Below are 26,492 nucleotides of genomic sequence, written 5' to 3'. Positions count from 1 at the left end.
GCGGACAGCTCTGTGTGGTCCTAGCTACGGACAGTACGCATGCCTGTTAATTGTTTTCTTAACTACACAAGCACCACCGAAAACTTTCACACGGCACCAGGTTCTTCCCTTGGCGAAACGAGGCCTGTGATCCAAGCAGGTCTAAGGATTGCCCTGAGTCTCATCACCGTGCCTAAGGTCTGGGCTGGCTGCCTCAGCTCCACCCATCACTCTGCCTCCCCAAGCCTTGTCTTCCTAACAGCACGTGATGATTGGTGAGTGCTCCAAAGCATGTGCAGAGCCAAGCCTTGACTTCCTGGCACCTGGGCAGCCCCACCAGCCCCTGCTGCCCGGGCTGCCCTGCTGCCTCCTGACCGCCTGACACAACCATTGCTCCACTCTCAGCCCAGAGCCCAGCGAGGCCAAGGTGTCAGGCCACACCTGCACAGTGCCTTTTCCTTCTGACTCACTTAGGCACACATATGCAGTGCCACAGATGGAAAATACTCAATTAAAAAAAAACTATCTGCATTGAACATGTAACAACTTTTCTTATCATCTAAGCAGAACTATTTATACAACAGTGACACTGACTGTGCATTATAAATCTAGAGATGACAGAGTACAGGAGGGTGCACACAGGCTATATGCAAGTATGACACACGTCTACCTAAGAGCTTTGCACGCTCTCAGACGCTCCGAGCCAGCCCGAGCAGCCCAGGCGATGGCCGCGGGCGCACATCCTCCACTATGTCTCATTTTTGCTGCCTCTCCACTCACTGCAAGGCGTGGCCTCAGAGGGCAGGTGCCGCATCTGACACCCAGGACCCTTGCTTTCTATCAGGATTTGCTGAGTGAATGAACACGGGCGTTTTCTCCTCTATAGCCCCCCATTTAGCCCTCTGCACACCCCAGTACACCACACCTGCAAGGTGAATTATGTGTCATGTGGCAGGCCACAGGGAAGGGACCCAGCTCACGTCCCAAAGACTGGCTACCTCAGCCACAGACCTGGACCAGCCCACGTGCCACCTCTTTGGACACCGAGGCCAGGATCAGGTGCTGTCACGTCACTCTCCTGGAGGCCTCAGCAGAGAGCAACTCTGACTGGCTCAGGTGTGTGGCGCTGAAGTACCCAGTTTGTGGAGTTAGTCATAACAGTCCCAGGAAATGAGCCCCACAAGCAGAGGAAGGGAAGGAGAGGGGCCTCTCAGTGGTGAGCCCTGGAAAGGCCCAGAAAGGAGAGGCCTGAGGGAAGTAGCCCAATGGGCAGCTGAAGGGCAGCCCTGGTACATACTAAGGAAATCATATCCCCCTGAGACCACTGGTGATGATTTCTGTGCAATGAAGAATCCCGACGGTTTGCAGTCACTGGAGTGACGACACTCAGCGCAGTGAGGCTGACGGGGACCTGAAGCAGGCCTGCAGCTTCCGGAGCAGGCCAGGGGCTCCTGCTCTGACAGCAGGGCACAGCTGAGAGCACCACACGGGACACAGAATCCACGGTGACTGACATCTTTGTCCAGGCCACAGGAGACCAGCCAGCCAGCTAATGCTTTGTTTTATAACAGTGTTGAGTACTAAGGTAAGTGATGGATTACTCGCTTGAAAGTGAAAAACAGAGTGGCGGTGAGCGCGCACTGTTACCATATCCTAAAGATGGGCCATCCCAAATGGGGGGGGGGGTCCTTCTCAGTGCCTGGCTGTCAATACTGTGGGGCAGAGGCAAGGGCTTGGAGCAATGTCTGGGCACAGGACACCATTCTCCTGAGCAGTGAAGGGAGGAAAGCAGTCGGCAGCCGCCGAAACATCTGAGCACACGTCTGTGCACTCCTTGGTCACTCCCTCTGAGGTGTAGAAATGGCAAATGCCCAGGCGGCCTTCAAGGAAGGCTTTTCAATTCGCCCTCCCTCTCCAATCGGCACAAGTGGATCAAGTGGAGGCAAAAAGAAATCACTGGATAAGGAAATTATGGAAAATACATAAATGCAACGCTATAAAAATCAACAGATGAGCGGGAGCTCTGAGTCCATGTGGATGAGTCTAAGAAAGGGAGGAATCTGAGAAATGGGCCAAAGAGGACACGTGGTCTGAAGCTGTCAGCATAAGGGCTCAAGGCACCGACAAGATGCCAGGTCACTGACAGCTCTGCCACAAGCCAGGCGACGGGGAAGACTCGGATAGGAAAGACATATACCATGTCCCAGGGGAGGGGAAGGTGCCTCCTGCAGGTGAGAGTGTGTCTGCAGGAAACAATTAAGAATAAATGAAACAAAATTAAAACTAGAAGGTATGAATTAAAACTGTAAAATGCTAATATTTATTTAATACAAAGGTATATGAATGCTAATTGCATAAGTCCTTTGTGTGTAATTATGATATTCCAGATTTTAAAAACAAACTACAGGGCCCAGCATGGTGGCCTAGAGGCTAAAGTCCTCGCCTTGAATGTGCCAGGATCCCATATGGGGGCCGGTTCTAATCCCGACAGCCCCACTTCCCATCCAGCTCCCTGCTTGTGGCCTGGGGAAGCAGGCGAGGACGGCCCAGAGCCTTGGGACCCTGCACCTGTGGGCCAGACCTGGAAGGTCCCGGCTTTAGATCAGCACAGTACTGGCCATTGCAGTCACTTGGGGAGCGAATCATTGGACGAAGATCTTCCTCTCTGTCTCTCCTCCTCTCTATATATCTGACTTTATGATAAAAATAAAATAAATCTTTTAAAAAAACTAAAACTACATTAAAAAAAAAAAAAAAAAAAAAACAGAGGCCAGTGTTTGGCCTAACAGGTAAAACCAATGTCCTTACAGAAATCCCTGGGTTCAAGTTCTACTTCTCCCAGTTCCAGCTTCTTGCTGGTGTGTCCTCTGGAAGACAGCAGATGACAGCTCAAGCAGCTGGGTCCCCCACATGACCTGTCCCCTTTGCGACCTGTCCCCCGCACGGCCTGTCCCCCTCGCGGCCTGTCCCCCTCGCGGCCTGTCCCCCACGCGGCCTGTCCCCCTCACGGCCTGTCCCCCTCGCGGCCTGTCCCCTTCGTGAGCTGCCCACACCACACTTCTCTGCCCTGCAGTTGCCTCACCTCATAGACAGAAGAAGTGATGAGCAGTGCCCACCCCCAACACACACACAGGATGTGCTGAGGGGGCTGAGGGGCAGCAGTAGTCCCAGCAAGAACTCCCAGCCACCCTGAACTTCAGGCCTCTCCTGAATGACCGTGACTGTGAAAACAGGCCAGCCTGAGAAACAGACCCTGTGTGGGCCCTGATCTTCCCATCCCACTCTCTGCCCCACCCCGACAATAACTCACCTGAGCCTGCTGAATCCCAAATCCTAGCTTGCCAGGGACCTTCAGGCACCCCCAGGGACCCCACTGCAGATGTCTGCCAACACAAGCATCTGTCAGGGGAGCTGGTGGGAGCAAGAGGAAGAACAAGCGGTCAGAATGAGCACATGACAGGGCTGGGCTGACCCCAGGGACGCTCCTGGTGGGACTGGACCTTTGGCTGGCAGAGAAGTCCAGGCTGTGCCTTGGGACACTCAAGTCCAAAAAATGTTCTGGAAACGAGAACTTCCAGGGTGTGGGACCTGTGGGATGAAGGAGGGAAGAAAGCAGGGTGTGAGTGTTCCCTGGCTGTTGTGCTGGGGCTCCATTCACTGCCTTTGCGGATGAAGACTGAAGGCCTCTACTTCCTCTGGGACGCAAAAGCCAAGGTCACCTGCCCGGTGTGAGGCAGGGTGAGGCGAGGGACCTGATAAAACGGCAAAGGTCTAGACAGCTGTCAAGGATCATGTGAAAGGCAGCTGCCACAGGGCAAGGAAGGGGCTGGGCGAGCCGTACCGCCAGTCCCGCCGCAGCTGAAACTTATAAATTTGTGATGGCGTCAATAAATGAAGGAAAAGGAGCCAGGGTGTGGGGGAGTGAGTATGGCTATAGCTCTGTCCAAAGGGAAAATAAAACCATGGAGGGCAACTGGTAGGCAGGGACTAGAAGAGTGGGTGAAAAAGGCGGGGCTTAAGAACAGGAAGTACACACCTGGGACGCAAGGGCCCACGGCCAAGGCGGAGGGCAGACGGCAGGCTGTGGGGGCACAGCAGAGGGCAGATGGCAGGCCACGGGGGCACAGCGGAGGGCAGACGGCAGGCCGCGGGGGCACAGCGGAGGGCCATTCCTGAGTGTTCAGGCCGATTGTATGGAGCACTTTGTCCCAAACACAGAGCCACCTAAGCAAACACAGATCAAGTCTCACCAAGGCCCAGGGGTCAGACCTGTGATAGATCCTGGGTCAAGAACCAGCCTCTGGGTCTGACACAGTGGCCTAGAGGCTAAAGTCCTCGCCTTACATGTGCCAGGATCTCACATGGGCACCAGTTCTAATCCCAGCAGCCCCACTTCACTTCCTATCCTGCTCCCTGCTTGTGGCCTGGGAAAGCAGCTGAGGACAGCCCAAAGCCTTGGAAGCCTTGCACCCGCGTGGGAGACCAAGAAAAGGCTCCAGGCTCCTGGCTTTGGATCAGCCCAGTTTCCCTGTTGTGGCCCCTTGGGGAGTGAACCAGCAGATAGATATAAGATCTTTCTGTCTGTCTCTCCCCTCTGTAAATCTGACTTTGCAATAAAAATAAATAAATCTTTAAGAAAAAAAGCACCACCCTCCCTGCATATACCCATAGGACCAGGATAACCTGCAAAGACACACAGCAAAGGTCAAGGTTCATGGCCCAAAAGAATCTCATTTTCAAGAACATATATTTAAAGGAAAAAGACAAGTCAACGGAGAACAATACTACATCCTTGACAACATTCACCTAAACATCAGTGCGATTCAAAATATAAGGACTGTGAAAACACAGGGTGAACTGCCTTGACACACAGTGAGCTTCCAGGGCAGGAAAGCTATGCGCTGCTCTGTCCCCACGCACAAAGTGCGGTGCTTGGTTCTCAACAGGCTCTTAGACGGCGTCAAAGCGAAAGGCACCGCACCACATTAGGATCAGCGCTGGGGGGACAACAGTGACCACCTAGAGGAAACTGCAAAAAGAAATCAAAAGATTCCCATTAGGAGGGTGGGAAAGGTCAGCTTTTTTTCTTTTTTGAACACTCCATTAAATCCCACCACACTCTTTCATGGGTAAAAATGGGTATTTACACTTTTTAAAATGCTTAGATCGAAGAAATTCAGAACAAAATTGCACAATTTCATAAAGATAATGAAAAGACGGCATGTCATTAAGAATTAAATATATCTACCCTTTGTGGAAAGCCATCCCCAGAGTACGTATGCACAGGGGAATTGCGGCAAGGCTATTTGTTGCAGCAAATTAATTGCAAAGTGGCAAAGGGCCAAAAATGAATAACAATAATAAAAATAACCATGAGCTCTGCCAACAAACTACTCCACAAAATGCAGTGTCCTCTCGGCCAGGGAGGAGCGAGGCTCAGGGCGGCAGGGAGAGCGGCCACCAGGCACCCACGCGAGGGACGAGAGGGCGCAGGACACGGGAAAGAGCCAAGGAGCTGCTTCCTGCATGGGCACGGCTTGAAACAAGAAGAAACCAAAGAAATGGAGCCTGCTGTGGCACAGCGAGTAAAGCCGGAATGTAGGGCCCGGCAGCGTGGCCTAGCGGCTAAAGTCCTCGCCTTGAACACCCCCGGGATCCCATATGGGCACCGGTTCTAATCCAGGCAGCTCCACTTCCCATCCAGCTCCCTGCTTGTGGCCTGGGAAAGCAGTCAAGGACAGCCCAATGCATTGGGACCCTGCACCCGTGTGGGAGACCTGGAAGAGGTTCCTGGTTCCCGGCTTCGGATCGGCGCAGCACCAGCCGTTGTGGCTCACTTGGGGAGTGAATCATTGGATGGAAGATCTTCCTCTCTGTCTCTCCTCCTCTCTGTAAAAAAAAAAAGAAAAAAAAAAAAAAAGGCCAGAATGTTCACATGCCTAGTCCAGACGCCTGGGTAACCGCCCAGGCCTGGGAGACGCATTAGAGTTCCTGGGTCCTGGCTCCGCCTTGGCTCAGTCCTGGCTGGTGCAGCCCTTTGGGGAGTGAACCAACAGCGGGTGGAAGATCTCTATATATAATTCTACCTTTCAAATAAAGAAAGAAATCTTTCTTAAAAATAAGAATAAACTAAAACTTAAAAGAAATGGTGACCAATTGGGATGGAGAAAGAGAAGACAACGTGAGTAATACCTCTCTGGATGTTTTAGAGTTCTGACTTTGAAACCCGGTAAGCATTTTAAATAAAAATACAAAAGCTAAAGCAATTGAAAAAAAAAAAAGACAGATGAATACAACCATGTATCAGGTTGGTGGCTTAACCATCAGACAACGAATACAAGTGACTTCAAAACAAAGACTTGGGGCCAGCACCACAGCACTGCAGGTACCAGCCCCACCCATGAGTGCTGGCTCAGCTGCTCCGCTTCCCACACAGTTCCCTACTGAATGTTGCCAGGACAACAGCACAGACAGCCCAGGGCCCTGGGTCCCTGCCACTCCCATGGGAGACCCAGACAGAATTTCTGGTTCCTGACTTTGGTCTGGCCCAGCCCTGGCCATTGTTGTCATTTGGGGTGAACCAGTGAATGAAAGATCTCTTTCTCTCTATTTTTCCCTTTATCTGAAACTCTGCCTTTCAAATAAATAATCTTTTTTTTTTTAAAAAAAGGCATTAAATAAAGAACCACAAACATCGCTGTGTCTTTAATAGAAACAGGCCTAAAAAACAAAACAAAGGAATCTTATACTAGGCTCAGTAATCCTATTATACTGTTATTAATAACACTATGTTTTTTTAAACACAGAGTAACATCATTATAAGCAAGATTTATATCACGGAAAGGTATAAAATCGAAGACATTAAATAAAAACTCTAATCCCATTTCAGTTGGAAATACCAGAATCCTTTCATGAGTTTTTACTAAAAAATATCTATTTTTCCTTTGTCACTAGAGGCAGTGAGCACCCCCAGAAGCCACATTCCGGTTTCTTATGATCACTTCTCTTGCAAAGGTACCCTATCTCCCTGGAGAAACGGCCAATTCCCGGTGGCAGCACCATCAGTCTACTGGGGCACAGCGGAAGGTTCCGGAGCCAACTAGAGGACACTTAGCTGATAAGCTTTGTAGATTGGCAGCAAACCAACCAAGTACTCTGGAAAGTAGGAAATCAAGTGGGGGAAAAGCCATTTACCCTGTCTTTTCCTTACGGACTGGCTTTCAGGGTTACCAGCTGGTTGACAAGGGCAGTTCTTGGTCAAAGAATTCTGGAATTCCAGCTATTACACTAAAGTAGCACAGTGGAGAGTTAGTGGGTCAGAAGTGACCGACAGACCCTTGGAGCTCACAGGCTAAGGGGGCCACCTGTGAAGGGAGGGGCTGGCAAGCCCTGAATCCAGAGAGCGAATGCAACATCAGGAGAAGGGCCAGAGCTCTGGGACCTCCCAGTGGACGCAGCAGCAAAGTGTTCTTGCTAAAACAGTGACCCCAGTCTCCTCAAGAAGCAAACAGCAAAGGGGGCAAGAGGCAGCACAGCCGTTAGAAACACGGAGACAAGAAGGGGACCCTATTTGTATTCCAACCAGAACAGATAATACTGATGAGAAAATTTGGAAAATCTGACTAATAACTACACCCTAGGTGATATTAACTATTGATGATCTTTATAAGTACTGACACAGTCATAATGAGCTTTAAAAATATATTTATTTGAAAGTTACAGAGAGGGAGACGCAGAGAGAGAGAGACCCTCCATCTGCTGGCCTTTCCCCAGCTGGCCACAACAGTTGGGCTAAGGCAGGCAGAGGCCAGGAGCAGAGGCCCCAGCACGGAGGGTGGCCCTCCACTGCTCTCGCGGCCACATCGAGCGAGCTGGCTAAGAGAGCAGCCCAGACACAAAGCTTTGCCCATGTGGGAAGCCGGCACTACTGGCGGTGACTTTACACACCAGCCACAGCGCTGGCCTCAGACATTTCTAACCTGTCAGAGAGCAATCCTAAAGTGTCACAGCTGAGATGATACGGTGTCTGGGAACTGCTTTCATCTAGGTTAGATTTCATCCGGATAAGAGCAGCGCAAAAGGCTGGTCAGATGTTAATGATGGTCGGAGCCAGCTGAGGCGTACGGGAGCGTTCATTCGAATATTCTCTTGACTGCTCTGTGAGTGTGAAAACGTCCTTCCGAATCAAAAGTTACAGAAAAAAGGAACAGCTCATGAGAAGGAAAATGAGTGCCGCCTGTCTTCCACACGACCACAGCCACTGGGCACACAAGAAACGGCTTTGTGAATTATGAAGGCCAGCTGAAATCAGACTAAAGGGGCTTCATGCAAGGCAGCTCCAAGTTTTTCCACCTTGATTGTTTGGACCTGTAAGGTGCCTCACGACCACAGGCCTGAGGCGTGCAGAGGACACCGCAGGAAAATCTGACGTGTTTTCTTATAAGGAGAACGGCAAGGGTCCAGCTGTGCCATGAGCTCGGTCCCGCGGCGGGCGCCCCCGTGGGAGAAGGGGAAGGGGAGGGTGGCAAGGGCAGAGAGGGCACGTCCACCGAGTGCTCCCGGCTCTCCTCACCAAAATACTTCATCAAGAAAATTGGACAAATGCAGTTTAAAAATCATTTCCCATTTAGAGTATTTATGCTACAGACAGGCTTAAAAAGCTAATAAGCTACAAGGCAATATAAAAACATAAAAAGAAGAGAGAATGACAAGTCTCTTCTAACAAGCCATATATAAATCGAGGAGAAGAAGTCTGCAGGCTGGGCCAGCTTCCAAAAGCCATTACAACTAATGGCTTTGGTGGCAGCCCTATGGGTTGTGCTTGTTTAAATCCCAGCCAGAATGTATACATTATAAATAATCCCTTCATAAATGCACTCCCCCACAATCCACATATCCCAATTATTTCTAAGGCAAAGCATTAAACACAAGAGCGACTCCAGCTCCAATCTACAACATTAAATTTAACACAGATATATAATTGCTGCCGCCCCGTAAATGGTGCCTCGTTTATAAAGAGAATCCATTTAAAGACTCAAAACGTCCACTTGGGCCTTTTTAAAAGCTTTGTGTCACATTCCTATGAATATTTTAAACTAATATGGGAGCTATATGGAAGGTTTATTTTTCTATTTTCAGTTAAAATGATCAAATTCTAAAGCCAAAGACCTGTGAAACTTTGGGAAGCTGCCCTCCACGCACTGAGAATGCGCACGGGGGCTGCGGGGCAGCTGTCGGAGCTGGCAGCCCGGCACCGTTTATCTTGCTTAGCTGCAGCGTGTGGTGGGGGTGCAGGGCAGACAGCATCCTAGTGTCTGCATAGGATGTGCTTTTCTCCCAGAGGAAAAAGAGAGAGGGAGAGAGAGAGAGAAAATCAAGTTTAACCCACAAAGATCAGAGGTGAGGGAAATGAACAAGTGGGACTGTTCTAACCCGAAGGATTTTCTTTTGATTTGATATTTCTTAGCAACCAATAGTCTGGCCTAGGTTTCAGGGCAGGGAGCATCCATGGTCATCCACCAGCTTGCTTTCCTAACACTCAGGACAATTGGAGTCATATTCAAATAAGAAGTCCATTCTTCATGATGAAATGCACCCATGGTTAGGCACTGCAGAACATCGACCAATTAATAAGCCAGGTTTTAAAAAACTAGCTACCATTGGTTAAATATACTGTCTTGGAAGAAAAAATGTATAAAACAAAAATTACACAGGAATGATACAGACCTGCCTCTCTCACAACCTGGTCCTAATCTCCATCGCGGCTCTGAAGTCTTCATGGCTCCTGAGCTCCCAGCTGCCATGGAGGAGCTCTCTGGCCATAATGGCAGTACAGAGACAAGAATGAGGCAGGCATGGGGGCCATACCCACTCAGGACTGCTAAGTTTCAGGCTCTGTGTTAGCAGCCGTAACATCCACGGAGCAAGAGAAAGCCAGCACCCTCTGTCCAGAACAGGGAGGCACTGTCAAGGAATGCTGATAGTCACTCCAACTCGCTCAAAACCCCACCAAGAGAGACCCACATCTTCCTGTCTGCCTAGAGGGTTAAACTGACAGCTGCAACGCTGGCATCCCATCTGAGCACAGGTTTCAGTCCTGGCTGTTTTACTTTCACTCAAGTTCCCTGCTAATGCACCCAGGAAAGAAGCGGGAGCTCCCCAAGTGCTGGGGTCTCTGCCCCCGTTCCTGGTTTCCAGCTTCGGCTTGGCCCAAGCCTGGCCAGCAGGGCCATCTGGGGAGTGAATCAGTGACTAGGAGATCTTCCTCTGTCTCTGTAACAGCCTTCCAAATAAATCTTGAAAAGAAGAGGAAGGGAAAGGAAGGGAAGGGAAGAGAAAGGGAGGAGAGGGGAGGGAAGGGAAGGGGACGGAAGTTGGGGGCCAGGACAGGAGGGGAGGGCTGGGAGAGGGAAGGAAGGGGAGAGGAGGGGAGGGCTAGGGGAGAGGAAGGGAGGGGAGCGGAGGGGAGGGCTGGGAGAGGGAAGGAAGGGGAGGGGAGGGGAGAGAAGGGAAGGGGAGGGGAGAGAAGGGAAGGGGAGGGGAGGGGAGAGAAGGGAAGGGGAGGGGAGGGGAGAGAAGGGAAGGGGACACTGTGTGCTTGAGAAAAGGGAAACCTCTTTGTCCTTTTTGGATTCTTCAAGCCCAGACACACTGGACAGAAAGCCCCCGACACGATCAACATGGGCGGGAGAACGGGTCCAAGAGGCAGCCAGCGTCTCCCAGGGACTGAGTGCGAACCACAAATTACAAAAGCCTGCAGGAATTTTTTTAACTCAGACAATTCCCCCTGTTTATTGCTTTTCTTTCCCCATCTTCTGTGCTGATGAACTATGAAGCCCACCAAACAAAAAAAAACCCTACACGCCAGGTTTTGAGGAAAACAAGGTTGACAGGTTGCAGAGGTGCTGGAGGGCCACAGCGACCAGACTGAGTGAACCAACGAGACAGGAGAGAGACACTGACGGTGGTTAAACAGGCCACCTGGAGCAGGTGCAGCTGAGGGGCAGGCCTGGACTTTGGAAGAGGAGGGTAGCTCCAGGTAATAAAGCACCCAGGAACACTTGGGCATTCCAAACAGAGGAAGCATGGCCATCGGGGATGAAAACCCTAGCACAGGAACAAGTGTCCCTCGCTCATCCTCGGCAGAATTGGACCCAGCGAAGGCTGAACGAAGAGCAAGGTCCAGGTCTCTACTATGGCCAGGCCAGCTGCCAACAGGAACCTCTGGTCACTGAAGGACCCCAGGGATGGAGGTCACACGTGGCTGGCCACACGTGGCTGGTCTTGAACCACCCAAAGGTTGGGAATGAAAAATATAGGTTCCTTTACTCTGAACAACAGAATGGATCCATTGCAAAGTCTATCATGTAAGCAGTGTTAGAGGAAATCTTTTAGGCAGAAAGTAAATGATACCAGACGGAAAGCCAAATCTACAGGATGAAGGAGAGAATACCAGATACTACAGTTAGCAAGAAATACAAAGCCTTATCTCACTATTTAATCTATTTAAGAAATAATTGGCTATTTTGTATGTTTTGTTTATTTACTTACTTGAAAGGCGGAGTTACAGAGAGAGCAGGAGAGACCAGAGATCTTTCATCTGCTTCACTCTCTAAATGGCCACAACGGCCAGAGCAAGAGCCAGGAGCCAGTATTTCCTGCAGGTCTCCCACGGGGCTGCAGGGGCCTAAGCACTTCAACCACCTTCCGCTGCTTTCCCAGCTACGGGTCTTGAACCAGCACCCACATGGATGCCAGTATCCTAGGTAGAGGCTTAATTCACTACGCCATAACAAGTTGACTATTTAGATAAAGATAATAGCAACACATTGTGGATTTACAATATAAGGGAAATGCAGCAGAAAAAGAACATAAAGAGTACAAGATGGGAAATTAAGTCATACTATTATAGCATTCTTTTTTTCCCCATTCGCTAGTGTTTTATTTGATAAATATAGAATTTATTTGATAAATATAGAAATGCTACAAAGTTTAAGCAATAGCTACAACAACAAAGTCATAACTCATAGTTAATAAGCTGCTTTAAAAAGACAAACTGAAATTGCAAAACATATTCAATGAGTCCAACAGAAGGCAGACACAGAACAAAAAAAGGAACAAAATAGATGTGACAATATAAAAAAAAATCAGCCAGATGATCGCCTTAATCACAGCAACGATTACATTACCTGTGAATGATCTACACATTCCCACTAAAAGACAGAGTGTCAGGGTGGATCAACAACACAGTGCTCGGAAAAAGCCTACCACAACTGTGAAGACGGGGTATGACAGTACCTCAGCAGCGGTCACCGCTCGGGATCGCCACAGCTCAGCCAGTGTCCTGCCTCTTCCACATCCAAGCCGGATTCCCGCACACACCACAGGAGGAAGCAGGTGCTGGCACAGGTGGCTGCATCCCTCCCACCCCCTGGGAGAACCAGATGCAGCTCCAGGCTCTGGCTTGACCTGGCCCAGCCTGGGCTGCTGCATCTTCCAACCAAAAGACAACTGAAATGCCTATGTTAACACCAAGCACCACAGGCTTTAGGACAAATCTCATCACTAGGGATGAAGAAGGCCATCATAGTGATAAAGGGGCAGACTGACGAAGAAGAAATAAAAATTCACAATGTTTATGTCCCTAATAACAGAAGTTCAAAATACATGGCACAAACACCAATAAAACTGCAGAGAAGGAAGTAAGTCACTGTGAGAATCCATGGGCTAACTCAGAAGCTCTCCAGTGATTTCTCTTTTATAAAGGTGATCAAAAGAAAGGATTATTCTTTCCAAAAAGTAATGCCAGAAAACACACATTCATATAGGGGGAAAAAAATAAAACTGGGTATAGCTCAGTAGCTTACGCTGCTGCTTGCCATGCAGGCACTCCTCACTGGAGCACTGGCTCCTGTCCTGCTGCTCTGCTCTGACACAGCTCCCTGCTCATGGGCCTGGGAAGGCTCAAGGACGGGAGTCCCAGCCATCCCTGGGGGAGACCTGTATCTTGGCTTTGGCTTGTCCAAATCACAGCCACTGCGATCATTTGGGGAGTGGACCAGCAGATGACGTCTCTGTCTCTCTTTGTCTCTCTCTCTCCCCACCCCCCGATGTCATCATGATCTTCAAATGAATAAATTTCTGTTTAAAAGGCTCAATCTGACTCTTACGTTATACCATACACAAAAAGTAATTCAAAATGGAGTACAGATCAAACATAAGGACCAAAACATAAAGCTTCCTGGGCAGAATATACAAACTGCAAAAGGAAAAATTAAGATGATCATCAGCAAAGTTTAAAACTTTATACCCCACTCCATACCATTAAGAAAATGGAAAAGATATGCCACAGACTAGGTAAAGCAACTGACGAAAGATGCGTATTTAAGATATCTAAATAGGCCTTACACTCTTAGAATTTAGTAGTAATGAGCCTAGTGTGATGGTTCAATTGGCTAATCCTCCACTTACAAGCGTTTGGATCCCATACGGATGCAGGTTCCTGTCCCAATTGCTCCACTTCCCTTCCAGCTCCCTGCTTGTGGCCTGGGAGAGCAGTGGGGGACGGCTCAAAGCTTGGGAGCCTGCACCTCCATGGCTCCTGGCTCCTGGCTTCAGATCGGCTGAGCTCCAGCTGTTATGTCCATTTGGGGAGTGGACTGGAGGATGGAAGATCTTTCTTTCTGTCTCTTCTCTCTGTAAATCTGCCTCTCCAATAAAAAATAAATAAGTCTTAAAAAAAAAAAACTTCACTAATAACGAAACAGCCCAATTTTTAAAAAGAAAATTGCTCATAACTGATCCCAGTACCATTATTCATAATAACTAGCAGTTGGAAACGGCCTAAAATCAATCAACTGATTGATGAATAAGCACAACACAGCCCAACGGACCATTTCTCAACAAGGAGCAGGAATGAAGGATTGATAACTGCTACACTCGGGTACATCTTGAACACAGCCAACCTCAGGCCACAGAATCACATTTCTGGACAATGTCTAGGATAGGTAAACCAAAAGAGGACCAGTGTAGGCTTGTTACTGCCTAGACCACGAACCATGTGATTGCATTCATACCAAGTGCTAGAAAAGACAAGACCCTGTGGAAGCAGCAGACAACACAACAGGACCCGTGCAGCGGGGCAGGGGCGGGACTGCTGGGGCCCAGGACCCAAGCAGCGGGGCAGGGGCGGGACTGCTATGGAACCCACAGAGCTTGCTGGGTAATGGAAATGTTCCCAATTGATTGTAGTGATGACTGGATGAATACACAGTGACCCCAACTCCTCCAAACAAATGCTTACAAGTGGGAGAGGTTTTGTGCATATAAAATATGCACTAGTACAACTGTTTTTTTTTTTTTTAAGATTTATTTATTTTTATTGGAAAGGTAGATATACAGAGAGGAGGAGAGACAGAGAGGAAGCACTTCCATCTTGTTATTCACTCCCCAAGTGACTGCCACAGTCGGAGCTGAGCTGATCCAAAGTCAGGAGCCCAGAGCTTCTTCCGGGTCTCCTAGGGTTACAAAAAGACAACACACAAGACAACACAAGACAACACGCAGTGGGTCACTCTTGTAAACAGAATGCCAAGTTTATTTGGGGTCAGCCTGCATCTTTTATAGTCTGCCTAGTCCCTTCCAGTATTATCCCAATGCTCAATCAACTCCTAAGCTCCCCTGGGGGCATCTTAACAAAGAGGAAGCAGGGAAGAGTAACTTGCAGTCAAGCCAGGGGCTAAAATGCATTAGGCCAAGATTGCCCATCCTGTTACCCCTTAGAAACAAGCTAAGCTGTGGAGTTAACCCTTGGGAGACCGGGGCCTGCAGGGATTAAGGGGTGAGAGCTGAAAGCCAGGGGGCTTGGGAGAGTCCAGACAAACGCAATCGAGCCCTGATTAATTTCTCCCACCACATTCAAGTCAGCCTCCCTTGGGAAATCAAGGACTCAGATCCCCAGTCTGCTACCAGGGCTTCAGAATGGATAAACAAATCTGCAGCCCAGCTCAAGAGCTCACAGGGGACTGCTCTTCTTAAAGAAAGAGCAAAGGCTAAGAGATGGCCCACAGAACAGGGACGAACCCATCACAGTGAATACAGAGCAGGAGAGAGCAAAAGGCCCAGACACAGAAGGACGCTTTAGAAGCCACCATTTGGTACTGACTGCTTCACCCCAGAATGAGCTGGAGAAGCACAGGAGATGGGCAGAACCCCAAAGCTTCGGCCGTGGGCCCTCCCTGTCGGCTAAGCAGCCAAGGCCTGCGAGAGGGGTACGAGAAGGCACACGAGGGAATCTGCACATGCTCTCTGGCACAGGTAAGCCCTCCAAGGCAGCAGCCCTCGGTGCTTCAGGGAGATCGAAGGACTGCAAACAAGCTCACTGGCCACGACAGCAGGAAGTTTACGTAAAGTAACATGTATGTACTCCTCGGCGTACCACACAACTGTTGCTAAAGGGACTCGTTAAGTGTGTACTAATTTAGAAAGGTAACCATGAGACAGTAATTGGAAAAAAAAAGACTTGATGGGAAAGGAGGCCATGCCTGGACACAGGAATTCTCTGTACTTCATCCTAAATGTTTCTGCAAACTTTTAAATGAGTTCTTGTCATAAAGTTGAGAGGTGGCTTTGTGGCACATCAGGGTAAGCCCTCTTTCTGGATCTTCTTCTCCCTTCTCTCTTTTTCTACATCTATGTCTTTCAAAACAACCAAAATACTCTTTTAAAGTAAGGAACAATACAGATTAGAGCAAAGCTTAAACAAACAATACAAAAAAACCCACAACAATAACCAAAGCCAAAATTTGATTCAACCAATGATATTGTTATTAACATTCTAGTAAGAGTTACCTACAGGAAAAAAAAGAAAACAACAAACAGAACACATGATGCAGACCATCAACTTCCGAATGTGAAAAACCAGACAGCCTAATGACCCCTCAGTAGAGTGGTTTCAGGTGAGTGAAAGCTGAGCCACTGGAGACTCAGAGAGATTGTGATCCTCTCCAACAGGGCAGCAAAGCCATGCACACCCGGAGAACCAAGGCAGCAGAACACGTGGACCTCAGTGGGTCACGATGCAGAAACCATCAAGGCAGGCTGTGGTAGTCTAGCAGCTAAAGTCCTCACCTTGCGTGCACTGTGATCCCATATGGGCACCGGTTCTAATCCCGGCAGCCCCACTTCCCATCCAGCTCCCTGCTTGTGGCCTGGGAGAGCAGTCGGGGACGGCCCAAAGCCTTGGGACCCTGCACCGCATGGGAGATCCAGAAGAGGCTCCGGGTTCCTGACTTCAGACCGGTGCAGTTCTGGCCACTGCGGCCACTTGGGGAGTGAATCATCGGATGGAAGATCTTCCTGTCTCTCCTCTTCTCTATATTCTGACTTTACAATAAAATAAAATAAATCTTAAAACAAAGGTACTGCAGATTGCCTTCAAAACACCCCAGCAACGGCAGGCACTGTGGCACAGCACACCAGCCACGGTCAGAGAAACCCGCACCTGTTAGAGTGTTAGTCCGCATCCTGGCTCTTCTCCACTTCTGACCAGAAGCCCTGCTGATGTGCTGGGGGGAGACCTGCTTCCCACCTCCTCTTAATGTCTGCAGAGCTTCCCCAAGGGGCAGCCACCAGCGTCAGCTCCCACTAACACAGCAGGGATGCAGGAGGGCTTACCAGCTGAAGATGTCACTGAAAGCAAGTTTTCCCAGACGAGCGAATGAGGGCAGATTATCCGGGCCTGAGACATGAAAGAAGGCTGCTCCCCTCACACCACCTCAATACGGACCATCGTCCTCCAACCCATCTATGGGAAGATGCGAAAAAGCTATACTCAGTAATGGCGCCCCAGTACCAACTGCCCCTCGGGCAAAGAGGGGGCCCTGTGCCTGCCATCCCTTCACAGCTCTTTCCAGCAAAGCCTCCAGGAGTTGCAAACTGTGGATGCATCTAAAGCCACACGGGCAGCTATATGATGCTGAAGGAAGGGATGAGGTCCAGATCATCAGGAAATGCTGGGTGTTTTCCTTGCAGTGTGGACAGCGTGTCATGGGCACCAGTTCTAATCAATGCCAACTGGGAGTCACCCTCACCAGGGAACTCAGAAGCGGAGAACCGAGCAAATCTGACAGAGCCTTCTGCACCTGTGTGCCCTAAGTGTCTCACCCAGCCTCACCTACTCTGGGACACCAATTCCCTGCGCAGGGATGTGTAACAGCTTCCTCAAACGCACGCTGGACAAAATCTATGCTTGCTCTTCCTCCCTTAGCCTGTCCTTCTCTGCAGGCAGCCCTCCATCTAACGTAGTGTATTGCTGAGCTCATGGGCTCTGGAGCCCAAAGCACCCAAAATGGAATGAATCACTTGATGCTGCTTGCTAGCTGTATAACCAGAGTGTGTTACTTAGCCTGTCTACACTTCCATGTTCTCATCCAGCCTTGGAGCAGGTGTCTGACTAAGAGGATAAACACCACATCGCAGTGCCTGGTTCAGCTGCTGGCCCCAGCCCCCATCTCTGAACGATGCAGTCCTGGGGGAAGCCACGGTGGCTCAGGCAGTGCGCTCCTGCGATTCATGTGGGAGACGTGAGCAGGGCAGCTCCTGGCCCCTGGCTACAGCCCAGCCCCGGCTGCTGTGGGCATTTGGGGAGCAACACAGCAGATGAACGCTCTCTCTCCCTTCCTCTCCCCATCCCTCCTTCCCTCTCCAATAAATAAATACAGATTTTTGTAGAAGAAAACCTCTGCCCTTGTCAGTCAGGTGAGTTCTGGTCCCTCCCCCTGGCCCACTTTACTCGGTCGCCATCTTTTCTGCACCCTACCTCTGGTCTGTTGGAACTACCACTGGCTCTGATAACCCCCAAGGACCTTCTGAAAACAATAGTCCCAGCTACTCTCTGCCATGTGGACTTCTGGTCTTGGATAAGGCGCAACCTCTCTGGAGTTTCTACTGCCCTGAGGCCTCAGGTGCCCCTGAGGGTGGATGCCCAGCCAACTGGCAGGAGACTCTGGCACACCACAAGTTCTCCAGAGCGGCATGGTGTTCAGTTGCCATGAGGTTCTCCCAGTCTGGCATCTTGCTTAGCACATAGTGGGGTTCACTAAACACACAGTGGATAAATTCACTTGGAATTTATGTATTTCACCAAGCGAGTTCTTAGCCAGCTAGTATGTTAGCTGGATTTTCGTGGGTACACTCTAAAATACAGTAATGCCCAGGTGTACTGGACAACCATAATGATAAGGCTACTCTCTAGGATGCTAAGAGGAGCTGCTGTGGCAATAATAATAGTAAAAGTGATGGCCATAGTTTTGGGGCACATGTAATGGGGCCAGGGTCAGTAAAGCACCTTACAGGTCTGTTTTAACTCCCAAACCAAGTCAACCAAGCAGACAAACAAGCAGATCTACACCTAGAGACACCCAGGCACCCTCCCTCGGCCAGTCAGCTACTCTGTCCACCAGCGGCGGGCTCCAGCACTGGGCCAGGAGACCCTGCTCGCTGGAATGCCTTCCCTGGCTCCCAGATCTGCTCCTGCACATCACCCTTCCTAGCTTGACGGCATTGCTTGGTGAAATACCGTGTGAACCAATGACATACGACATTTAAAATAGTTATTCCCCAATATAAGTTTAAATTCTCCAGAAAGATGTGAAAAAGACAAATCATTGAGACTCAGCTGTCTGATGAGGTGTGGAAGACAGTGCAGAGGTACTGGGGGAACCGCAAGGATCTAGGTGGATATTCCTCGGCACAGGTGTGCTCGCACACGACTCTGCACCTGGACAGCCGCTGTGCAGCCGAGGTGTGGCCCAGGAGGGCGAGGGGAGTGCCCCCAGCCAAGAGGAGGCCTCAGCACGGATCGCATACTTATTTTCAGCTTAATATAAAAACAATTAATATAATTACAAACGTGAGCATCTTTCTTGAAAACAAAAACACAAAGAAAAGCAAACTCGCATGTCCTACGAAACACATATCTCTGGTCCCACACGAGACGCTGGCTTTCGGGACAAGGCGGGCAGGGAATTTCCTGCACTCAAAGTCCAGTTCTCTGGAGGTCCTCACACATCCAAGAGGCTGCCCAGCTCTGTGCACACCCAGCGGTACCCTCCCTTCCACATAAATCTAGAAGAACAAAGCAAGAGAAACAGCTGCCAAGGTCTTCCCTGGGGCTAGTTTTTGGCAAGACAGCTGCCTCAACAGTCCACTTGGGGCAGACTGGCCACGCTGCACAGGTGTAAATGCATCCCTGTGGCTGGCTGGGCGAGCCGCACTGCAGGTATGGAAGGTAACGGTGTCCTGCCTGATGGGTGATTCAGGCAGTGACAATGAGGACGGAAGCAAGAGATGACAAGAGCGTGTCTAGCCCAACTGCTGACTCTTCGGAATATGAACCACTTTACTCCAATGAATTCTTGTAGTCTGGTAATAAGAGCATATGAAAATTCACACTAAGAATTTTAACAAAGAAATGCACACATGAGAGAACCACACATGCCAATCAGGCGCGTCGGCGCTGGTTCACGGGCCTGGTCAAGCCAATCAGGCGTGTGGGCGCTGGTTCACGGGCCTGGTCATGCCAATCAGGCGTGTGGGCGCTGGTTCATGGGCCTGGTGCGGACAGGCCCCCGCTGGACCATGGCCCATCAGTGACCACAGACCCCACTGCAAGCTTTTCCATTGCAGCCTTCAGTCCCCAGACATCCAGACATCCCATGTCAGACCCAGCCTAGGGTGGGCCTCCAAACAGCAAGTTTAAAACAGGTATTCCCGACCTCCCGGAGATAATTTCAGAACCCCAAGATACTCACAGACACACGGTCAAAACTTTCCCCACAAAGTCAGGTGTCTCAAAGCTCCTCGAAGTCCACTACATAGTTGAAACGGGTTAAGAACCAACTCGCTGCTTTAGGGTAACAGAAGGTATCCAGCTAAGCTTCGAGAAACTCTGAAATAACAGAGCTAAAGGACAGAAGAGTGCTTTTAACAGAATAACAGCAATGGTCCTACAACACCAACTGTGTCAAACTCTGGGAAGTCCAGCTAGTAACCCCAAAATATTGGATAACAACTGAATCTTCCCAGTTACTCCCTGTAAGTTAGATGCTTAGAGTTCAACAGCTAAAACTGGGTAGTTCTGAAGTCAGGAGCCAGGAGCTTCATTCTGGGCCTCCCACGTGGGTGCAGGACCCTGAGCACCCTGACTACCCTTTTTCACTTTCTCAGACACACGGGCAGGAAGCTGGACCAGAAGTAGAAAACCTGAGACTCAAGCAAGTGACCACGTAGGATGTCACCGTCCCAGGCAGAAGCTTTGCGTGCTATGCCACAACATTAGCCTCTATTAATTTCAGTAAAGTTGACAATAACCATATTTTTCCCATTTCTATTAAGAAAACCAGAGGTCAGACACGTTGAAAAAGTTGCTAAAGGTCCCACAGCTAGTCGCATACTCTGAAGTTAAACCTAAACAGACTGCACATGCTGTACTGTGTTCGACTGCCAGAAAAGAAAACCAGAGATTTCCAGTTCAATCCACTCCACTTCCCTCTCTTCCATCCTGGCTGTTCCCAGGGCCTGGGACACTCTCACTTCCTAAACCCTGGCTTGCATCCCAGTGATCTGAAGAGCCCTCACCCCATGTAAAGCCCATCCCACCCAGCCTCTGTCTCCTCTCTGTAAATCTGTCTTGCCAGTGAAAATAAATCAATCTTAAAAAAAAAAGTTGGGCCCGGCGGTGTGGCCTAGCAGCTAAAGTCCTCACCTTGAACGCTCCGGGATCCCATATGGGCGCTGGTTCTAATCCCTGCAGCTCCACTTCCCATCCAGCTCCCTGCTTGTGGCCTGGGAAAGCAGTCAAGGACGGCCCAAAGCTTTGGGACCCTGCACCCGTATGGAAGACCCAGAAGAGGTTCCAGGTTCCCGGCTTCGGATCAGCACGCACCGGCCGTTGTGACTCACTTGGGGAGTGAATCATCGGACGGAAGATCTTCCTCTCTGTCTCTCCTCCTCTCTGTATATCTGACTTTGTAATAACCTGAATAAATCTTTTTTTAAAAAGTTGAAAAAAATTCAGTGAATGACATTCAACACTGAAAGAAATGAATGTTATACTACGGAAACATAACAAAGCAAGAAGAAATCTCAGAACATGTCTCAATATGCTCTCCTTTTATAGACCAGCAAACAGATATGTCTGAAAACCAGCAACAAACCTGGGATTCTTAGAATCTGAATGTTCTGCATTCCAGATGGTGGTTTCAACAGGTGGACAGGACGCCAGCTGAGGCTTCCCACGTGAGCGGCAGGAACACAATGGAGTCTTCACCGTTCCATCCCAGGGCCTGCATCACAGGCAGTGTGAGCGTTGGCCACCAGAGCCAGGCACTGAACCACCTCTCCAACTTTGGACAGGAGCATCTTCACCAGTGTCTCAACTGGGAGACAAAATGTCCACTCGTGACTGTTTTTTAATCTGGAAAAAATTACATAAGCCAATACATTGAGAGAACTCAGTGAGCCCCAGGCGGAATCCACTTACGGAAGTATCACAAAGTACATCATGACCAAGTGGCAAAAACCAACGACAAAGAAAAAAAATGTTTTAATTCCTGTCTTATTTTAATTGACAAATAATACTTGCACATGCGGTATTAAATACAATCTGAGAAAACAGACATGTTATATTACACATGCAGAAGTCATGAAAGAACAGCAGATTTTTCATTTAAAAAAATGAAGAAGAAAATGGCAAGAAGACTTCAGAGTACGCAAAGGAAAACCATTAGCCAACTTTTTGTCTTTACCCAGAGCAATGGCTTTCAAAATATAAAAGGAAATGCTGACTTTTAAACAAACAAAAGGGAGTGGCGCATTAACTCAACTGGGTAATCTGCTACTGTTGAGTGCCAGCATCCCACATGGCTGTTGGTTTGTGTCCCCGGCAGCTTCACTTCGCTTCCAGCTCCCTGCTGCGACCTGAGAAAGTGGCAGAGGATGGCCCAAAGCCTTGGGACCCTGCGCCGACGTGGGAGACCCGAAGAAGCTCCTGGTTTCAGATCGGCTCGGCTCTGGGTGTTGTGGCCATCTGGGAGTGAACCAGTGGATGGAAGATCTTTCTCTCTGTCTCTCCTCTCTGTAAACCTGCCTTCCCAATAAAAATAAGTTTTTAAAAACATTAATATAAAACAAAAGCTGGAAGACTTCACCACCAACAGACAGATATCCCAAGAAACACTAAAGTTTTCAACATGAGGGAACAGGGCAGCAGATGGAGATCTGAAATGACTCAAATGGGTAAATCTAAACAAGATTTTTATTCATGTAAGACATCTCTTTAAAAAGCTAACTGACTGCCAAAACATAATAAAGACAATGCACTCTGGGAGCTGCGGTACAGGCAGCAGCAAACAGCAGTGAGGCACAAGGGCATCTGTACGGCACACACAGAGAGCGGAGGGGGAAGAGCAAGCCGTGATGCACAGCCAACGGCTTCAGAGAGGGTCCAGAGGAAACTACCTAGAAACGAGGACTGGCAAGGGAGCTTCTGCAAGACTGCCGATCAGTAAATTCTTTAAAAATATACCAGCAACATAAGATGTTGAGATCTTTTTTTTTTTAAGATGTATTTATCTTTATTGGAAAGGGAGATTTACAGAGATAGAAAGAGATAGAAAGAAAGACCCTCTGGTTCACTCCCCAAATGGCCACAATGGCCAGAGTTGAGCCGACCTAAAGCCAGGAGCCAGGACCAGGAGCTTCTTCGGGTCACCATTGCAGGTGCAGGGTGGTCCCAGGGACCCAGGCCATCCTCCACTGTTTTCCCAGGCCACAAGCAGAGAGCTGGCTCGGAAGCAGAGCAGCCAGGACACAAACCGGTGGCAATACGGGATGCCAGCATTTGAAGGTGGAAGATTAGCCAGTTGAGCCTTCACACCAGCCCAGATATTAAAATCTTTGAAATGCTATTTGTGGGGCCAGCACTGGGACAGTGGTTACGATGCCACATAGGACAGGACATCTCATGTCAGGTCCCAGTTCGATCCAGCTCGCTCTTCGTACACATCCTGGGAAGCAGCAGACAGTGGTCTGAGTCCTTGGTATCTGCTCTCCGTGTAGGAGATCCAGATGGAGCTCTCAGTTCCTGTCTTGGACCTATCCCGGCCTTGACTGCTGGCAGCATTTAGGAAGTGAATCAGTGGATGAAAGATCTCTCTCTCTCTCTCTGCCTTTCAAATAATAAAAACAAATCTTAAAGTTATATAATTTATGATGCCAACGCAGTGGCACAGAAATTAAAACTGCTGCCTGTAATGCCAGCATCCCATATGGGCCCTGGGTCATGTTCTAGCTACTTTGCTTCTAATCCAGATCCTGTTAATGGCCAGGGGAAAGCAGCCAAAGATAGCTCAGTGCCAGGACCCTGCTGCCCATGGGGGAGGCCAGGGGACAGCAGCAGAAGATGGCCCAGTGCCAGGACCCTGCTGCCCATGGGGGAAGCCCAGAAGAAGTTTCTAGGATCTGGCTTCAGCCTAGTCCAGGCCTGGTCATTGCAACCAACTGGGGAGTGAACTAGAAGATGGAAGATCTTAACCTCTTGTCACTCCCTCTCTGTCTAACACTCTGACTTTCAAGCTAACGAATAGCTAATGATAGCTGCAGGGCTGGGGCAGGGCAGCAATCCAGAGAGGACCTCTAGCCCCATCTGTGTGGCAAACTTCAAGCCAAGGCTCAAAGACCCGAGATGCTTGACTCGGAAGCCTCCACCACAGAAAAGCAAGCTAGCCATCTGACCTCAAGTCAATTTAAGTGTCCACTAGAAAAATAAATAGCAACAACAACAAAAAATAAACAACAGTCCTAAAATCAGGACTCTTGGGCAGCAAGTAGCAGAATCCAGGCATTTTACAACACGTAACATTCACAAAACTCATGGTACAATACAAGGAAGAACAAACAAACAAAACAAAATGGGAAACGTGAATTCACTGCAAGAGAAAAAAGTAAAACTGACTCTGAGAAGATTCAAATGCTTAAACTACAGACAAGGATTTGACAGCAACTATGACAATGATACCTGGGGATGGAAAAGAAAATGTACTGCTGCCGATGAATAAAAACACAGAATCCCAGCAAGAAAACGCTAAACATAAAAAGGTACCACATAGAAACTAGTAGAATCGAAAGAGCTGGGACTTTAAAATTCACCACGTAGGCTTAACATAAAAATGGAGATAACAAAACAATGACCAAGATGGCTTCCCATATTGGACTATGAAGGCCCAACTACTTGCCTTCTCATCCTGCTTCCTGCTGGGCCTGGGAAAGCAGCAGAGGATGGCCCATGTGCTTGGGCTCCCGCACCTACACAGAGGCCTGGTTGGAGTCCCGGGCTACCAGCTTTGGCTTGGCCCAGCCTTAGCCATTGCAACCACTCAGGGAGTGGATCAGCAGATGGGAGCACTTTCTCTCTTAGGCAGCCTCAAGAGAAGAAACACACAGAAAACCCCGCTTAGGCATGTCACAGGCCAATTGCTGACAACCGAACGTGGCGACTCGGAACAAACACACTGGAACAATGAATACAAGGCGCTCTCCCTCTGCACCACAAGTCCTAGGGGCAGAAAGGACAAGACCACATGGTAAAAGGATGAAAGGAAAAGTGGCTGTTCATAACAGGAAAGGCTGTTCAGGGAAACATCCTTCAGTAATGACGACAAAATAAGGGCATTAAAAGACTTTTTAAAAACTAGAAATCACGTGGCTGGTGGTCTGGCACAGCACTGACATCCCACAGGGGTGCTGGTCGGAGACCAGGTTGCTCCACTTCTGACCCACTTCCTATCAGCTCCATGCTGGTGCACTGGAAAAGGAGCAGAGGATGACCCATGTGCCTGGGCCGCTGCACCCACGTGGGAGAGCTGGACAAAGCTCCTGGCTCTCGGCTTCAGACGGCCACTGTGGCCATTTTAGCGTGAACCTGTAGACCCTCTCTCTCTGCCTCTCCTTCTCACTCGGTATGTAACTCTGACTTTCCCCCCACTCCCCCAAATGCCTGCAGTGTTATTTCTAACACACCATTCTACCATCGTCTCCCAACACAGACGCCAGGAAGTCCTGAAAGTTGTGCAGACTAGAGCAGAGAGACACCAGTCAGCCATTCTCATCTTCAAACGGACCCAGGAGCCCTGGGCATGGGAAACAACCAGAGCCCCTTTCCTCCTGTGTAGAGGTGACACTGCGGAATTCCTAACAGAGAGGTACCATGAAGGTACTTCCCAAAGTTCAAGGAACACCTAGGCTGTGAACGACTATCTGGATTTTAATAGAATAGTTCTTAATTACAACTTCCCTGAACTTTTTGAAAACATCCTTCTACATTTAAAAAGGCCGACACAAAGGGTATGGTGAGAAAGGGACCTCTCCAGTCATTGGCTCCAGCCATTTATGGAAGGGGGCCGAGTGGTGACCTGCTTCAGCCCCCACTGCTGGCCGGGAGGGCCCTGAAATGCTGAGCCCACGTCCCACACCATCCCGCACACAGCGCTTCATCTTGGCTGCCAGACAATGGATCTCCCGAGCCTGATGACCAACACAGCAAGTCCAGCTCTCTCCTTGCAAACCTGAGGGGCGGTCCAGGTCACCCAGGCTGCGCCCACGCCATGAGCTAAACAGCAGCAAAGACACCAATTAATTTTCTTCTGTTTACAAAAATGAGACAGCTCAGCTTCAGAAATGAGAGAGAGAGAAAAAAAAGCCCAGTCCAAAACTATTATTGAACTGCTTCAATAAAATTAATGAAGTCCCCAGATTTAATATAATGTATGAGTTAATCAAAAGACTCAATCATCCTAACAATGAATATAGAATTAAATTTCAGATATTCATGTTAAGTATTAAGGAGAGAACAGACGCATAAAATTCATCTGAAAGAATAAGAAATCTGAATTACGGGGATTTTTGTTGTATTTTAAGAAATGGAACTGCAGTCTTGGTCCTAACAGAATAAAAGCACTAGGCTGCTTAACTGCCGCCTCGCTGGGAGAGCCCCCATTAACACAGTTGGTGCCAATCACAGCCCAAGGACAGCTGGTCCCCAGTCCGGAGCTCCACCTGGCCCCATGCTTGGGCAGCTCTGACACCAGCCAGCCACGCTGCAAGTGCGCAGCCCAGCAGCCGGGCCTCAGTGCACAAACTGCTGGGGACATGCCGAGCTGTCCTTGGAACCCTGGTGTCCTGTATTCGGAGTTCCAGATTTGAGTCCTGCCTACTCCATTCCCACCCTGGAAAGGCAGCAGATGTGCCCGACTCCGTCCCCCATGGGGTAGTCCCGGAGGAGGTGCTTGACTCTGGCCTTGCCCAGCCATGTCTGCTGTTGTTTCCATGTGAGGAGTAAATAAGCTCTTCTCTTCTTCATGCTCCAATTAAATCAAAGAAAGTTTCCTTTCGGTAGTAGAGTGTCCTGAACACTTCCTTAAGACTAATAATTTTCCTTACATCAAGATTATTATTTC

General features: G+C 49.2%; 1 long non-coding RNA gene across 1 annotated transcript in view; it reads right to left on the bottom strand.

The window, feature by feature from the left end:
• The window catches only part of LOC131482967 (uncharacterized), a 41,004-nt gene that overhangs the window by 1,151 nt on the left and 13,361 nt on the right, over nucleotides 1-26,492 (bottom strand). The gene's annotated exons all lie outside the window — the stretch shown is intronic.

This window comes from Ochotona princeps, chromosome 22 (assembly GCF_030435755.1).
Source record: "Ochotona princeps isolate mOchPri1 chromosome 22, mOchPri1.hap1, whole genome shotgun sequence".
Taxonomy (NCBI): Eukaryota; Metazoa; Chordata; class Mammalia; order Lagomorpha; family Ochotonidae; genus Ochotona; species Ochotona princeps.
This window is presented reverse-complemented; position numbering and strand designations above follow the sequence as displayed.